Source organism: Calonectris borealis, chromosome 2, assembly GCF_964195595.1.
Source record: "Calonectris borealis chromosome 2, bCalBor7.hap1.2, whole genome shotgun sequence".
Classification (NCBI taxonomy): Eukaryota; Metazoa; Chordata; class Aves; order Procellariiformes; family Procellariidae; genus Calonectris; species Calonectris borealis.
In genome coordinates this window covers 124,495,772-124,513,532 of record NC_134313.1, presented here as the reverse complement: position 1 = coordinate 124,513,532, position 17,761 = coordinate 124,495,772, and the positions used below count along the sequence as shown (strand labels likewise).

Sequence of the window (17,761 nt, the reverse complement as noted above, 5' to 3'; positions counted from 1 at the left end):
CGTGCATCTTCAAGCTGCAGCTATTTAATTGACCCTGGATTATGCAATTTAAAAGGAAGGAACCCCAGAAAGTCCTGATATATTCAGGGATATAAAAGCAGACAGACTAGAGAAGAGGTTTTTATATATGCACACTGTACAGGGTGTGGGGAGGAATAGTATTACGTTATCGGATTGTAAATTGAGGTACTCATTATGCAGTCCTCATTTTGCATCCAAAACTTCTGCTTAGATTTGTTTACATGATGCCTGCATTTACCACACTGATATATTATGTGTGTATTTGTGTGCATATATACTAAGATGGAATTGTAATACATCATAAACCCTACGTACTAATTATCACATGATAATGTAGCAAATTAACCATACGTTAGTTTCCATCAAAAGCAGATTTCCTTTGCATACAAGGTGCCAGATACAAACCCATGTGGCCTGATCAGAGTGGAAATGACAGGTGCATAATAACCACTTGAATACACTTTCCATGCTGTTTTGCTGACATAAATCCTAGTAATAAAAGCATAAGAAACCACCAAGGGTTTTAACATCACCGTGTTTACTGCACATGATAAGGAAACTGGATTTCACTGTCTGAATGCATTCCCAAGGGCACACTGATACACAGACATGTTTTTAGGGTAGTGGTAGTAAAATCCAACCTCATTTTTCAGATTTCTTAAGGTGGCTTGCTATTTTTCCAGACGCTATCTTCATCTGATGCTGAAGGGCTGCCCGGAGTTAACGCGTAAGCACTGCCACAGCAAAATTAGCGAGCGGTATCTTGACTCTATAAGCAAGTCTATAGGCAGGAAGAAGCTGTCTGGAAACACAGGCTGTGTCTATAATAAGAAATAACTCACCTAAGGGTAGGACCAGAGCCAGGTCCTACCTCTGGCCCTGAGGCTCCCAGTCCATAGGACTGTACTGAGCCACCTTCCTTGTCCCAGTCACCAGAGAGCAAGTAGCTTTTCTGTGGCAGCGGGGAGGCTGTTCCTCCCTCCTCGGGCACGGATACGCACGGGACGAGCAAATTACATCCTCATACTTGTACTTCTTGCACAGATGTGGCTCCTAGCTATGATTTAAGGCTTGCTGAAGGTGCGTGGATGGAGGTACAGCAGCGGAAGCCTGAGCCACAGGATCGATTGCATCTCACCGGCAGTTTACAGGAGTGTTCTTCTGAGATGAGGCTGGCTCTCAGCAGAGGCAACAGGATAGCTGGCCTCGTATCTGGGAAGAGGAGGAAACTAATCAGCAGCCTTTTTGCTCAAAAATCTGAGCTTTCTTTTCGTTTTCAAAATACAGATTTGTAATTGCTAAGCTACAGATAGGCAGTATAAAAGGTAAAACAGTTTTCCTTGGAAGCACTGGAAACACCTGCTCTATAGATAATAATGCATCATGACACAGAGCAACCCGAGTTTCAGACACTGAATTTCAGTAAACCTGTTACAAGTAGTGGTTTGTAGGCAATGAATTTACTGGCAGCATTTGGCTGTAAGGGATTATAACTGCTGGGCTTGTAATAGGACTCAGGCATTACATAAACCCTGATTAGAAAGGGACTCATTTGCCTACCCGTACATGGTTACACCTTAGTCATGTCACGCTGCCGTCTTGGCTCAATTTCCCTGTAAGTAAGGTGACCAGGGACTGTGATATCTACTGTGATGTGCGTCTGCCAGCGTTTTGGTGTGAGCTGTGCTCTGTGGTACCCCGGCAGCTCCTACGCAGCCCGTGCACCCAATTCCCTTGGCCTGGACAGGACAATCCATGGGCTTCTGTGGCAGCTGAAACAGGTGCCGAAAGTTTAACTTTCAGCTACTGGGGCTCCTTCACCCTAAAAAACAAGGTCTTGGAACCAGCCCTTTTTCAAAATCTGAATTTTTATGAGCAGTTATTTTCCTCTGTGCTACCCAGTCATTTAAGTGTGTGGAGCATCAAGCTGCCTGTCTGTTGCTCCTCACACAGGTTCTTGCTGCTTGTATCGGCCTCGTTGCCTTTGCCTGGCTATTTGAGACATCGCTCTCCCCTTGAATTGTTCAAATATCAGTAGGGGGCATTATTGTCTGTGGCTGCCTAGTCTTGGAGTGCTGCCTGTGATTCCTTATTTTATTCTAATGAAGACTGTGTCCGTGAACAGATCACGTGGCGACTAGAGAACTAAGCTCACTACCGGGAGGTAATGATCCTAGTACAAAGCCACAGCTGAGAGGCTGGGACCATAACTATCATACTCACTATCTATTTGAAGAAATGAGCTGTAGCATAAATTTGTCTATAATAGAGTAGAATCAGGTGTTTATAGCTCAGATGAGTTTTGTGTGCATGTTCTTTGCTATGTTAAATATCACCGTCTCATAAGAAGGAATAGAAGAGGATATAGTCTACTGCAAGTTAGATTCAACGTCTCGAGGTTTCCACATAGAAGAGTGGTATTTTGCAATTTTACTTTCATAACACTTAGATGTTTAAAAGAGCCCAGATACCATTCATCTCCAAATTTTCCCAGTGTGTCAGCACTCAGTGTCTCTCCCCCGGTCAGATTTTCTTTAGCTAATCTTTGACTTCAGAACTAATAAAGTCGTCTTCAGCCATGACCTACAGCAGTGCTCTGACATGAGCTTGTGCTTGTGCCTTGGATCCAATTCATTCATGTACAGAGGAACTAGGGGAGGGGCCTATGTGCCACTAACACCCTGAAAATAGGACTTATGGAGTCTCTTTGCATACTTTGGCCTTGAGAGCACTAAGGGGGGTGAATTTCAACTCAAAATGGGACTTCAAGCTAAAATGTGATTTTCACGCCTGAGCTTCGCTTACTAAAGATTTCTATTACAGCCCCAGGACAAAAATGCTAATCCAATATCTTTCATCTTTCTAGAGTCTCTGTCCCATCTCATTCCCCAGCCATATTCTGGGGTCTGCTCTGGGTAGAAGGATATGCTGCAAGGAAGGCTGAACAGATGGCCCAGTGTTTCTTTAACAGTTGTGTATTTAGCCACTAGCCACTATGAAAGAGTTGGAATTACTTTTATTGCATAGCCTTCTCTATGGAATAACTCAGTCATTCGCTCCAAGAAGGAGCAAAGACTCCTCCTTTCCTCCACCCCTGCTCCAGTACTCAGGTGAGACCCATCAGATCTGCACCATGCACAGTGAAGAAGTGCAGAGGATTATTCTGTCCCTTAAAATGGAACTTAGTTGGGGGCGCCTTATCTAGGGCAGCACAGGAATTGCCATCAGGAGTAACCCCTCAGGCCATCTCATCTGGTGCTCTTCCCAAGAGAGAGATCAACACCATCTGACTTGGAAAAAGAAGCAAGAAAATCTAATAGTGCTGCTACAAAGGTTAGCTTTGGTCTGGGACCATGAAGACTGGCAGCTTCTAAACGGTTTGAAAGGTACGTTGCTGGTGAATGTAACTCTCGGCTGTCCAGGTCTCCGTATGGCAGCAGCTTCCTTCAGACCGATAATAAAGAAAGCCAATGGTAAAGACTGGGGAATACTAGAAAGCTGCAAACAGTTCACACATTTAAATCAAGCTCAAGTGAAAGAAGCAATTTCCAGAGTATTGGTTTGCATAAATATGCATTGTATTGTATGTATCCCATACTGAGAATTACTTATTCCTGGCAGCATTCTTGCCTGTGAAGCACAGTAGTTGCAATTACACTTCCTAAGGAAGTCCAGCACTTTACCTTAAACAACCCAAACACCTTTTGCTAAACTCACCTGCAAGGAACTATTTCTGATGAAATGTTTGAGAAGTCACAACAGCCATCAAGTTTGACTTCAGTGTAAGCATTCCTTCACGTGACACATCATTTTCGCATGTGGAAAAGAAGATTAAAGCTCTTTCACCGTTGGGTGCTACTCTATAAGCTAATCACCACGCTAATATGTGCAGATGTTCTTTTGCTACGACCTTTTTTATACTCCACACAGCAGGCTGTTTAGGTTTTCTGTGAAGAAAATGGAAAGAGACCCAGTGGGTGCCTGAAGTACTGCCTGTTTGTTATTATCCACCTCACTCATCATAACATCATATGAGTCGATGTGCCTGTGATTTCTTTTTTTTGAACATCTAATGCAGTCACTAGGAGTTGCCACTGCAGCAGTCCTGTCTGTGGAAAATAAAAGGATCGAGGAGGGAGGACAGGTTTAAAATCTACAATTTAAATCCAAATGGCACAAAAGGAAGAGCTTAATTTTCTATATCGTTTCAGGCATGAAGCAGAAGGTGACCCCACGGAAATCATTTTAATCATATAAATGAGATGGGATGTGTCATCTGTAAGTGAGGGAGCAGGGGGAAGGCAGCCGCGGTTCACAGGGGGCTATAGCTGCGGAGAGATAGAGCGGCTTCAGCCGGAGATGATTTTTCTGTCAGCACAAAGCACAGGAGGGGAGAGCTGGGGCATGCTCACAGACAGCGGTGCTTTGAGAGAGGAGGGAAATGATGCTGTCTGAGAGACGATCTGCCTTTGTGTGAGATGAATGCAAGCAGCCAAATTCCCTGCCCAAAATACACGGACAAATGTTACATGTTTTTGGCTACAAGAAAAAAAAAAGGAAAAGAAAAAAAGAAATTTAAAGAAAAATAAAGGGAAAAAAAAGGAAAAAAAAAAAGAAAAAAAGAAAAAAAAAGAGCGCCCAGGTTGCTGTCGCCCTGGAGACTCCCCCTCCTATGTATAAATTCTCCGGTAAACAGGCAGGTCCTGAATTCATGTTACAACCTTGAGATCCTGTGTTCCCAGCGGAGCCTTATTCTTTGTCTTGTTTTCATTTATTTTGCTGTGTTAGTTAAAAATTGAGCTCCTAGGAACATATTTCCTGGGGCAGACAGAATCCAACAAGGGGAGCCAGCTTTAATAACAAAACGGGCTTTAGCTGGCTGTAGCCCTCACAATTCACTCTTCTTTTCAACTTCTGCAATACCTAGGACTGCTACTGAGAAGGGCACGGTTCTAGTAAGTTGTGTGCAAGTTCACTGGGACCAAATATTCCCACTTAAAAGCAACGGTATGCAAGGATTGGCAGTGGGCATGCTTGCCTTCCGGCTGGCCTGGATCAGGATCACCTAGAAAAACGGGACAGTCGGTTTCCCTTCTCAATCATGGTCCGGCCCTCGGAAGAGAAGACAAAGAGAGCATTTGCTTCATGGTCACTTTGGGCACCTGAGGAGAAAGATCTGAACCCTTTCAGGCTGGAGCCAGCCAGTCCAGCCTCCTCTACAGATGAGACCCGCTGGAGGAGCGGTGGGAGAAGGGTGGGTCCACCAGCACCTCCCCAGGAGGCGGGCAGCGGGATCGCCAAGCAGAGGAATCGGCCGTAACTCGCCCCCACTCAGTTTTGGGAACCACAATGTTTGTGCTGGCATGAGAACTAACAAATTGCTGAAAATGAAAGTAATCTGTCAGAAGGAAGATTGGGGTGAAAAGCAAGGATTTCTTAGCATTAGGTTCGGTGTTTCCCATTGTTTTTCAGGATGGACACAGCTCTCACCTGCAGCCAGTGGAAAGCTGCAATCTTGGAAGGGGGTATAACACCTCCTCACTCTCATAGCCATGTGTCATTGAACAAAGGTGACAAAAGTTAGGCTATGCTACATTGGGACAAAGCTCACATCATACAAAAAGCAGGTACAAAGAGCAACAGGCTGGACTGCTGTCACAGCTCAACCATCAAGTGAAGCAGGAATGGTTATCTTCTATGTCCAGACCTCATACCTTTGCTATAGAGGTGTAAGACATAAAACTGTTTGCCTTACCTCTAAAATGACTTCCTAAAAATAGGATATGCACCTCCAAAACCGTACGTGAATGCAGGGCATCATAGCTCATTAGAGATGCAGAAGGGATTCAGAGAGTGAGAATAATTTGCAGGATAAATATTCTTAAAAGAAAAAATCAAAGTTTTCTCCTGTGTGATGGCTCAGTACCAATGTCAATAATCACTCAGGATTTCAGACCGGTGACCTGGAAGAGATGGCTGAAGAGAGACTCTCCAAAGGACTGCTCATCTCAGTGAATTTCAGATGTCAGCAGGTTAAACTTCAGCATCTGAGCTAACCAGTGACATGGTCACCTGCTCAAATTAGATATCCTAAAATACATCCTAGCCGCAAGCTACCAGATATTTTCCTGAGAGGTACAGGTGGATACTTGGGAGCCACAATACAGGCTTAAAAAAAGATGGAAAGCAAATATTCTGCTAACTACAAGTTGGCAGAAAGAACTGTTAAAAATCCTGTCCCTGAAGAGCTCATGAATAAAGGAAAGCAGCTCTTTGGAAAGAGAGACGGGGCACGGGAAAGCCACGTCTTTGCTTGTTATCACCAGCCTGAAGAGTTTACCGCTCTTTTATTTTGTTACAGACAGTTATATGTAGAAAAAAAGAGACGACTACTCTGTGAAGACTTTGTTTCGTTATTTTATTAAAGAACAAATGCCATTTCAATTTACCATTTGCTGATGTTAGTTTTATTTCTTGAAGAGTAGCAGGAAGCCCTGTGGTACCGAAACCCAGGTGATACATCACCCTGGTACTTTTAGCAGTAACATGTAAGTGGTATTTTATTTAGTGCACAAAATCAGGTGCTTAAGGTTTGGCAAAGGCAGATCTGCAACCTGAATCCATCCCCTTGTGACTCCAGACTGGAATCAGCCTTTGCATATGCACAGTTTACAGGAAGAGGCAGAAGGAATAGATGGGGCATATTATTTAAAAAAAAAAAAAGTGAATTGATAAATTATACTGCAAGATATATAAATAAGAAGGTAAGACCGGCTGTATCAGGCCAAATTAAAGGTCCAAATTTATGTAGTCACTCTTTGGGTTGCAACAATCCGGTGAATACACAGATACATTGCACATTTTTAGTAACGTCTCTTACCAACAGTAATTCTCACGGAAGGAGGACACAGTCCCATGTTAGAGGAATTCCTGCCAGCAAGGATGGGAGGATGAAAGAAGTCGTGATGATAGGAGCCCCTCTTTATGGAGAGCAGCAGATGTGAGAGAGTAGATCAAGGCTCACAGGGCTGGGGAAACTGAGTCAGACAACCGAGAGGCAGGAATGTCATCAAATATGGGGGTCATTCTCAATGACAGGGACTCCAGGCACTGAAGTTGGAGGGTTTGTAATGATAAGACATGGTTAGCAGGTCTCATATCCATCCCATATGGAAGAAGAGTGATTAAATGCATTGCATTCCCCCTATGTTCAAGTGATCCCCCCTCTCATGCCCAGCATCACTCCTGCCACTTCCAAAACCGCCTCTGGGTTGGACATTGCTCAGTGCAGAAGGGAGCTGGTCTCTTAGGACCTCTGTAATGCTTCTCACGGGATCCAGGCCCATGTTCTCCCATTTTCTGCTGGAGAGCTCTCCACCTCAGCAGTTAAATACATGACAGCGTTGTCACCTTAAACGGGCAGATTGCAGAACACCAGAAAGAGCAGGGCATCATCAATTCAGTCGCTGAATGACATGAGGTACTAAGAGTGATGAATCTTTCCTACCCAGACAAGAAATGATTGATTTGAATAATTGCCCGAGAATATTCACATGACACTCGAACACAGTCGCTGTCATGATTACCAATGTCTCTCTTCCTCACAGCAAGTCTATAATTGGCAGGAGTGTCTCAGATAATTTATACAGCAACAAGATTTTCACACTTTCCCAGTTCTGGATAGTTGCTAATATTTCATGAGACAGTCACTTTATCATACAAGGGAGCTTTCACGAGCTTTTGGCACATCTATTGATGCAGACTGTCACTGAATTTCTCCATTTTCCTGTCTTTTTTATTCATTGTCACTAGTAACTACCTATTCCTTCTTTGTATTGTGAAGGTTTGTATTTAGTCACGGTATTAGATTAGTGCAAGTCTTTTTCTGTGTTTAAGAGGAGCATCTACTTAAAGTCCATATACAAATCTCTCTACGATCCTGTTACGAGGGAAAATTCCTTATTTCTCAAGTCCCTCAATAGCTTGCCTGTACCATGTTGTTAAATAAATGAATGGCTAAATAAATAAGGTGTTTGCTTATCTAACTGTCCTGCATTCCAAACTAAGCAGAGCACTCCAAAACTAAGCAGAAGTTGTCGCCACTCCACGAGGAGCTAGAAAAGAGCTACCCTCTCTGTCACTTTGCTGTCGCGCTCACACAGATTGCCACATGCTGCTCACTTCTGCGGTCAGTGGGATCCGATTGCTAGCAGCAGAAAGCAGGGGTCGGTGCTCTGGTTGTGGGACTGGTAACTCTTCTTGTTCTCTTAATACCACCACGAAACAACTGGGTGGCTTTGGCTGATGTTCTTAAAAGTTTTTTCAATATCTCTTTCTATAGAATAGTCATGTTTGCTTACCTGTTTTACAGCACATGTGCTCATTTCACCTCGTTTTACCTGCAACAAGAGAAACAAAGCCTTAACCTTCCTTGGCAACACCAGCAATTACCCAGCCCTTGGGCTCAAGGAGCAAAACACTGGGATCAGAGCTGCGCTTTCAGAACACCAAGTGCCCTCACTTGGTGGGGCACTTGGTGAGGGCACTTGGTGTTCTGAAAGCGCAGCTCTGATCCCAGTGGATCAGTGGTAGACACGAGTCACTTCAGTGGTAGCGTTGCTCAGCAGCAGATTTTTTTATTTCTTTTTTTACTTTTGCACGTGTTTGACATCAGCATGTGAAAAATTGATACCAGGGGGTAGGTACTGATCACGATACAGCTATTACTGGCTGTCAGGTACTCCAGAGAGTGGGGTCACTGCTTGCATTTTCCAAATGAGAGACAGTTTAATGAAAGCTTGCTCTTCGGAGGCAACAAAGTGTCTATGCCCTCCAAACAAATTCATACACCTGAGGTAGAATGACATGAATATGTATAATTTCTTTGGTGGATTACATGAATTTGTAAGAGAGGTTTGAGGCACGTAGCACTTGCAAAATCCCTCATTCAGCTCTCTCTGCTGCCTGCATTTAGAATATGCCGATCTGATGTGCAGAGAATTACATGCTGCCTTTAGTCCCAAATGGTTTCACTGACGTTTTTGGCTGAAACGGTGCTCTTTGGCAGGACAATCAGACAGCAGCACGCTCCATGGATGTCGCTTATTACCTTTTACAAGACTTGAATCACTGGTGCTCATCCAGTTTCGCACGCTGGCTGGTTAGCCCACAAGCTCTGCTGAGCTGTGACTACACCATAGGCAGACTGCCACATCTCTTGGGCTTGCGTGTTCCCCTATCCCCACCTAATAAAATTTACAAAGCTGACATTTAAAAAAATCTGGGTGGCTCAATCCCAGCAAGATCCTGCCAACAACTTGCGTAGATGCTTCTTTCTGCCCTGATGTAGAAAGGTCAACAGCGCCAGTGCCCACCAAATACTCATTTGTGCAGCACACACAGACGTAGTGAATACCAAAGGAGAGCAGAGGCATTAGGTAAACAGACAAAAGAGCTGAGGCAACATCGCACAGAAACACACAACAAAGAAGCTGGTGGATCTAGTTGACTTCAGCTGAGCAAGGCTTGGAGCGCTGCAGTCCAGCGTGTTGATGTTCATGAGCAGGCACAGCAGCGGCTCTGCTGGACAGGGGCAGCTTCCAGGATCAAGCCCTCTGATATTTTCTCATTCAAAGAAGTTGCACATACAGAGGTTGCATAACCCAAGTGCAGAAGGTGAGGTGAGGACGTATGAGGTGGAAATATTTCAATATTTGCTTGAGGTTGGAGATACAGCTCTGCCTATTGGACTGTAAAAGGTGGCTCAATTGTTCTAGCTCCTAATTGTGAGCCCATCCTCTGCCCGTGTCTCTAAAAGCTGATTTATTCCCTGAACAGTCACATCAGAAGTGATTCGGGCAATGTAAGTGTGTGGTACCATGTTGAAACTCAAGTTTGGGCCAGGCCTCTAGTTGCCATTACACCAGTTGAGAGTGTCTTATAGGTCCCACGTTGTATCTACCAGCCTTGTGCAGACGTCTTGGGCAACCTAAACTGTCTAAAATGGCACTAGGTACCTATGTCTGGGACCTGAAGTGACAGTCTCCGCCATTAGCATATTCACATTACTTTCACTAGGTATCCCCTGTAAAGCCTTGGATTAAGGAAAACACTTCCCTACCCCTTACAGGCGGTAGACTTAAACAGATGTGGGTCTACAAACCTGACACTCCAGGAATAACGAATGAACTATTTTGCATGAAAAGTTTATCAGATTATGCTCTTTTCCCGTTGCAGGTTATTCTGAAGCAGACATGGCAATAAATCATGGCAATCCTATGAATATTTCATAGAAACACATTTCAGCTTATGGGTGTTCTTTTTTTTCTTGAATGATTATGTCTGTGTCTTTGGCCATTCATCGTTTGTGATACGTGACTGGCCACTTAATTCAAATTACTGTAATGTCTGGCTTTTTGACTGCTTCATTAAATATTTCATAACAAGGAGGAAAAGTAGCACTGCAGATGACATATATGTGAATATGCAAACAGGTATTCGTGAAATCTTAGTTTCCAGGCAAGATTTCTACTCACAAATGCTTTGGAGAAATTAATAGAGAACTCTAAACATTGTAGAAATAAATAGTGACTTTTTATTCCAACAAACGCTAATGAAAATGAAAATAATGATGATGGTGATTTTGCACCATTGCTGTAGTTATAAGGATGAGGATCCAGCATTCTGAAGTCTCTGTAAGACTGGAGTATAACTCACAAACTTAATGAGAAATGGAGTAGATGGGATCTCTTGCAATGAATTTCATTAGTGTAATAGTTCTTGAACAAACTCTGGAAAACGAAGCTCAGAAGACTGACATTTGCCTTATCAGTCCATGGGAGCTCAAAACTAAAATTCATAGAGACTGTAATGAAATTAAATTTAGAGTAGCAACGAACATTTCTGAAAACCCTCAGTTCTCGTGTGTATCTCTTATAACACAAGATAGTTCTTCGGATCATTAGCTGCAAAATCTGCAAGACAGAAGAAAAGACTGGAGGAAAGAGTACTAAGCTATTAAATTTGATTTCCCCCAAATGACTATCAGCTTTTCAGGGGCAAACATTTCAACAGTTAAAGTTTTACATTAATTTCCTGCACGCATGTTTAGCAATCCTGTCACTCTGGGAGCATTTAGTTATGCATACAAACACCAGCTAATGTGAAAGATGCTACCAAGCCATTAATTGTCCTTCTCATTGATTAAGAGCACTGCGTGGGTGTGGAAATGGAAAGCCCCCATGAGAAATCAAAAGCCTCAGTGCTGTGAATGGCAAAAGCCCCACTGACTGTGGGAGAGGCTGGGTCAAGCAGAGGTGCCGTACGCACATGTGTCCACGTGTTCAGCTGATTCGACCTCTTGTATCGGACTCAAGATGTCCTCGGTGGTTTATTCAAGCAGTAATAATCTCAGATTGCTCTGGTGAAGTCTGACCTTACCAAACCTCACCATGTGCACGTGCCCCTGCCACTTACCCTGGTGGGAAGAACCTTCCTCCGGTAAAGATGCAGGTGCCTGCTATCTGTCAGGTTTTCCTAGAGGATTTGAAGCCATGTACTCACAATAAGGATGGTTGCCCTTTGCCCTCCACTTTAGCATATATATGCCGAGCGGAAGAAATCAAGAGGCCAGGGAGTGTGGGCAGCAAGCAAGGAGGCTCTTGGGCAGAGGAAAGCTGAGGATCAGTGAGGGACCCTGAGGGGCAGCGGAAGGTCAGTGAGGGAAGGTGGTGGGAGGACAGCAGAAGAATGGAGGTTGAAGGAGATTTGGGGAAGAGGTGAGGAGCGGAGGTGAGGAACAAGAGGACTGGGAGATGGAGAGGCGTTAAGGAAATTGACTGGATGGGGAGGCAAGGACTGGGCAGCCTGGGGAGAAAGCTGTGAGGGGAAACGACCGGACTGAGATGGGAGCAGGGGGGAGGTGGGAGCAGGGGTGGCTTGGGAGCGGCGAGAGGGTCCGTGCTAAACACCCCGGCAAGAAGCCCACCCTGAGGGAACGTGGCAGCCGGGCACCCGCAAACTACACCCCCCAGAATGCCTTTCGCGGCGCCCTGCACTGAGCATGCGCAGGGGCCGCCGCCCTCCCGAGCACGGCGGGCGAGGGGCCGCCCGCCCCCTTCCCCATCACCCCCCCCCCGCGCCGCCGCCGGGAGCGCGGGGGAGGCGGTGCCGCCCCGCTCCGCCCCGGCCCGGCCCCTCGGTGGACAGCGCCCGCCTGCGAGGAGATGGTGGCACCGCCCGCCGCGGGCGGGGAGGCCGTGAGGAGGCGGTAGGGGTGGCGGGGCCGGGCCGAGGGGGCGGTTGCTGCCGTTGGCGCCGCGGGCGGCAGGTGAGGCGGCGCGGGGCGGGGGCGGCCCGGGGCGGGCACCCGCAAGAGGCGGTTCGCGGGGGCCGGCGGCTGCCGCCTCTTTTCTGAGGGGAAAGTGGGTGAAGGGGAGGCGGGGGCACCGGGGCGATGTCTCCTGTGGTCGGCAGCGGCTCCACAGTGGGGCGGGGCGGGGCGGTGGTGTGTGTGGAAATAACCCACGGAAACCCCCCCCTAGGGTTGTGCAGAGCGGAGCTGGCACTTTGGACGTGGAAACCTTTCTTCTCCAGAGCCGGAGAGCAAAAGCGGTCCGTCCCGGTACCGGGGGCAGGCGACGCTGCGAGGCTTAGCTCTTGTAGACAGCTGCCTGCACCACGCAAACGCAATTTCAATTAAAACTCTAATAACCTCCCTAGAGGTCAAACATGCTGCAGGTTTAAAGCCTGCCAGGGCACGTAAAGATGTAATTATGTTCTCCTGACAATTTTCCTTGATGGCTGAGTGCCTTGGGAACCCCCCTAGACACCTGTCTTCGGCTCTGAAAGCTTACCAGTCCTTACGAATTTGGCCCCAGTGGATACGGATGCTGAATTTATCGTATCCTTTCCCTTTTAATTATTGTGTGCTGACTAAGCATGGTGGAAAAGTTTCTCCTGCGTTTGTCAGCTCTGGGTGCGTTGCACATGCATGTTCTGATTTAAGTCCCCTTGCCTCCTTTCAGCCTCTCTCAATTAACCCAATGTTTAAATGGGTTATTAAGATAATGGCTGCTGCTTTGGCAAAAAAGTGAAGAGGCACACTCTTCTCTGGTGATGAGAATAATGACTGTATCTGAACAACTGGTAAAAGCAAGGGAACATATTGGTGTTTTCACACCAGTACCATAGTTGGATAACTATTGACAAATGCTGACTTTTAAACGGTGACTGCTGATTCAGGAGAATCTGTTGACTTTGGTAATAAAACAGTAAGGGCTCCTTTTAATAGCGATCTCAAAACACTTGAACTGATAGATTGGCTTGTTAGCTCAAGCCTTGACTTAGCTGAGAACCAGAAGAGCTCTTACTCTCTGGGACAACCTTCTCCTCCAGACAAATCTGACATATGCTAAACACACCAACTGTAAGGGTGTTTATTTTGCAATGTCATTTTCAAAAACGTGGTAGATACCAAATGCGTGAACTAGATATAGGAAACCTGCTTTGCAGTCTGCTTTTCTGCAAGAGCGCATTTTGAATGGTTTATGATTGCAAGGTGGCAGTTTTACTTGGAGTCTCACTTTTGTGTTTTAATTAGCTGTCATCAGAGCTGGAGTTCAGCCTCCAACACTTGTGAAGTGTGCCACGAACATGCACTCCAGGTACCTGCTTAATGTTTTGGGACTAATTACCTAGAGCCCATTCTCTATTTAAAAATATACAAAATGGATTGACTATATGGAAATCTTTTTCCAGTTAAATTTCCAATCTCCTGAGTCGCATCTCACTGTGAACTTACTGAGGTTTGCTTCAGTCATCTTAAAATCAGGTATTATCCCCTTATTCTCACCCCCTTCTCTTAAAAATTGTTGTTTTAAAGTCTCCAGTAAGTGCTGTTGGTTTAAACAGTTCCCTATGACAGCAGCCCACATTTAGTTATTGTTCCCCAGAGTTTTTAACAGATTTATATCTGGCCTGTGCTCTAACACAGCAAGGTCTTCAGGAGGTGTTTTAAAACATAGAGGCTTAAAGATCCTCCACTAGTAAAACTATCATTCAGATAAACAGAGCCGTAGATGACTTCTCTCAGCAGAAGACCTGCTTTCTATTTAAAATGGCTTTTCCAACCAGAGCGTATCTAGACTGTGAAGGAGTGGATTTTTCTAGGAAGTAGTGGGAGGCGGGAAGAATCACAAAAAAGAAGGTGGTGCAAAGGAGAGTGTTAAACCACAGAGCGAGAACCAGATCAAAGGTTCTCAGCTGTGCAGACCAAATTTTGCCTTCTCACACTGTGGAACAATAATTTCTTCAGTTGTTATCCAGGATGGTCACAGAATTCAGTTTTGTGGTTCAGAGCAAGGGGTAGAATGGGTCTATGGGTCCATAAAGCTCGAGGAGGAGCGAGCTAGTAAGGGTAAGTGGAGTTTCAGGGAAAATGGGTTTCCCCTGTTTTGCTGGCCACCTTCCTGGGAAAGTGAGTCCTAAGGGACTTTGCACAGTGGGCGCAGAGTGCTGACTGAGGGTTAGCGTTGGTCGGTGGTTCTGCTGTGGTGGATGAATGCATGACATTCTCTTCCTTCTCCTTTTAGGTCTTCACTCCTTTCCTTCACCTTCTGTGGTAGGACGTGTTCCCTCCTCCTCCATCAGCACGCCGCCTGCTCCGACACCATTCTGCCTTCTTCCCCCCGCAACTGTCTCTCCCAGTCCTGGCAGTGAACTGGTAGGTGTGAGGTGCTGGAAGAAAGTAGGTTTCTTTCTTTGCCCTCCAAGTACACAGACTGGGCCTGGCAGCACAGGCAGTGGAAAGGCGGCCGCTCACATTTGGTCATGCTAGACAGCCCTCGGCTCTGCCTGCAGTTGGAGCAAGCCGTGAGCGGGGCATTGAACGCAGCGTGGCGGAATTTAAACTGTGAGTTTTCAAAGCCAATTACTGGACGCAGTCTGTGTCTGACAAGCTTCAGTTTCATTAGCTGCCTCCCAGGAGTATCGAGCTGCGCGGCTCACCTTTGCAGAGATCAGATTCTCCTCTGTGATGTTATTAGGTGTTTTTAAAAATAGCTTCATCAGTCCACTTTAAAAGAGCTGGTCTGCTCTGATAACAGTGCCTGCTGGTGCTTTTCCAGATAAGGAAGTTGTCACTTTTCCTGCTGTCATACATGCAGCTTCTGCCCTATTTAGAATACAGCTTAAAAAAAGACTACAAAATAACCACCAGTCTTGTGTAAAGATTTATGTGTTTGGTTTAGGAACAACTGAACATCCTTATTTAACTGCTTTGGACAGTATTGGTTTATGAAGAAGAAAGGATCAAACTAAATGCAGAGTTGAAGGTAATAACTTCATATACCTGTGTCTTGAGGAAATCTTGATGATAAGATGTCTTATATAACAAAGTGACAACAGGCCAAAGATCTCTTCTTTTTTTTCTTTCAATCCCAATTAGACATTCGTTAGCTTTTAAAAGGATCTGAAGTACTACATTGTGCATCTATGTGTATAATCTATATGGTGGTGGGAAGCAACCAGATGAAATAGTATAAAAACAATTTCAATCTCTTTTGAGGGTCTGAAAAGCAGTTTTGTGCTTGTGCACACCATGAGTATCGTGGGGAAACTGCAATTGCATGTAATTCATTCTATAATGGTGTATGCAGGAGCAATGTTCTAATTTACTCATTTCTTTGATGTTTTGTGAGCAGATGGCATTTTTAAAAAGGTCTATTAATTCTGTGGGAATTTGATAATGGCTAATTGCTGGAGGATCAGAAGAGAGAAGCAGTCAAAGTGAGGCTCCTGACTTCTATGCTCTCGAAAGAGAGGCAACCTTCTGCAGCCTCATTTGTAAGCTACAATCTTCTTAGAAATCCTTGCTCAAGAATATTCACCGGTGTCCTCAGCATGAACTGGGAACTTGTTGATCACTCTTGATTAATTGAACTGTGCTCCATGAACCAGTCACTTACTATTACAGGAAAAAAAGCACCAGGGAGATCACAGCTTATTGTAGGACCTAGTGCACTGTGAACTTTCATAGGAAAGCCCTTTACTCTTTCCCTCCTTCCCTCGTCCTCACTTGCTTCTTGGTTCCTTCCCTTTCTTTTTTCCTTCTCTGTTTCTGTCTCTTTCACCATGCCTTTGGCTTAGGTCTATTCACGTACTTTAAGCACCTGCCCAAGTGTTTGCAGCATAGGATGTAAGTACCTATTTGCACTGTAAAATCAAAGGATCACATTTCAAAATTACAACTTTTCCTTTGAACAAGAGGAAGAAAACGTTCCTGGTTGCTATGGTGATGAGCGCTATATAAATGCCTATAAATAAATAAAGTAAACAGCTGATTCTTGGACTTTGATTTGCAGTATTTTTGCTTTTCTAATGAGATATAATTAAATATCGAAATGACATTTTACCAATTTTATTAAATACATATTATTCTTATGCCTTCTGTTTTACAGTATTTCTGCTGAAAACAATTAAATAGTAAGTTGATTATTTTTCTCTCTGTAGAAAGTTGATGCTTTGAAAAATCATAGTCTAGTATTTATAGAAAAACTTTTAGATGCCAAAAGGCACTCCGCTAAAAACGTGGTGTCCATTTTAAGTTTAATCAGAACATACATTTTGAGCTAAATGCCTATTTTTCTTATCTCTAAGAGACTATTATGTGCTGTCACAATATTTAAGTTCCAGTCAAAAGTGTCTGTAAATGTAATTATGTTCCTCTGCAGTATTTGAAACCCCACTGGTGCACAACAGCAAAACTTGAAAATGCCACTGACATTTTCTTTTATGTTAAAATGACAAAGGCAGAGTAAAAAATCGGATATTCCTTGTTGAAGTTTGAGGAGGAGGGGAGAATTGACTTTTTTGTAAGCCTTTTGTTCTCAGGTCCATGATGTAAAAGTAGCTTCCTCTCTGTGCTAAAGGTGATAATTGTAAAATGGAGTGGATGAAGACAATAAACTGCTTCCTCAGAAGTCAGCGAGTAGCCATCAGCCATTGCTAAAAAAGCCCTTTTCATCAGTAATCTCTGGAGCCCAGTCCACTTGCTTGCAGTTTCTGAAGCATGACTGCAGCCCAGTTCCCCACCAGTGCACTGGAGAATTCCCCCTCACAGGTGTTTCTCACTTGGGAAATGGGTGCGCTTTGTTTAACAGCAAAGCAGAGTTTATAATGGAAGGAACTTTCCTTAGGGGAAGGAAAATAGGTATTTATAATATACAGAAATACTCCTTTGTTAAAGGCTCATTCTAGTTTCTGGGTGGAAACTGATTTTGCCACAGTGGCCTGAAGACAGATTTTTTCAGTCCTAAGCTGTGGAGTGCAGCTTGTGCACTGGCAGGGAGTAGATCTGCTTTCTACCACAGTCACAGCTTTGTATTCAAAGAAGGTCTCAGATTTCCAAAGAACTTTGAAGCACTATCCTGTCCTGTTAAATGTTTGATAAAATAACACCACATTATTCACTGTCTTCATTCCCTCTGTGCATTCAGATTCATATGTACTTGCTTTACCAATTGAAAATATATTTGACTAAATACCTTTTATTTCAGAGCATGTGTAATTGGGAGGACAAGGATACACAGTATTTTTTTGCAGTTACACACAGTTACTTTTCACAGAGCAAAACATGTACATGGCTATTGAAGGTAGGGGCAGAACAGGAGCAAGGAATGGTGTCCCTGAAGGTCTCGCTTGAGCAGTGACAGCCTGCACAGGTTTGATTTACGTTTCATAG

At 44.5% G+C, this 17,761-nt stretch overlaps 1 protein-coding gene across 3 annotated transcripts in view; it reads left to right on the top strand.

Moving 5' to 3' along the window:
• The first annotated feature begins 12,204 nt into the window (after positions 1 to 12,204).
• Positions 12,205 to 17,761, top strand: part of POMGNT2 (protein O-linked mannose N-acetylglucosaminyltransferase 2 (beta 1,4-)) — a 32,474-nt gene continuing 26,917 nt past the window's right edge. Inside the window, exons 1-3 of one of the 3 annotated variants that reach the window (XR_012672608.1) lie at positions 12,217 to 12,349; positions 14,613 to 14,743; positions 15,270 to 15,356. The gene's annotated coding sequence lies outside the window, so the exon portion shown is untranslated. Of the gene's footprint in view, positions 12,350 to 14,612; positions 14,748 to 15,269; positions 15,357 to 17,761 lie in introns of those variants that run through there. The other 2 variants (XM_075143340.1, XR_012672609.1) reach the window with 2 other exon arrangements.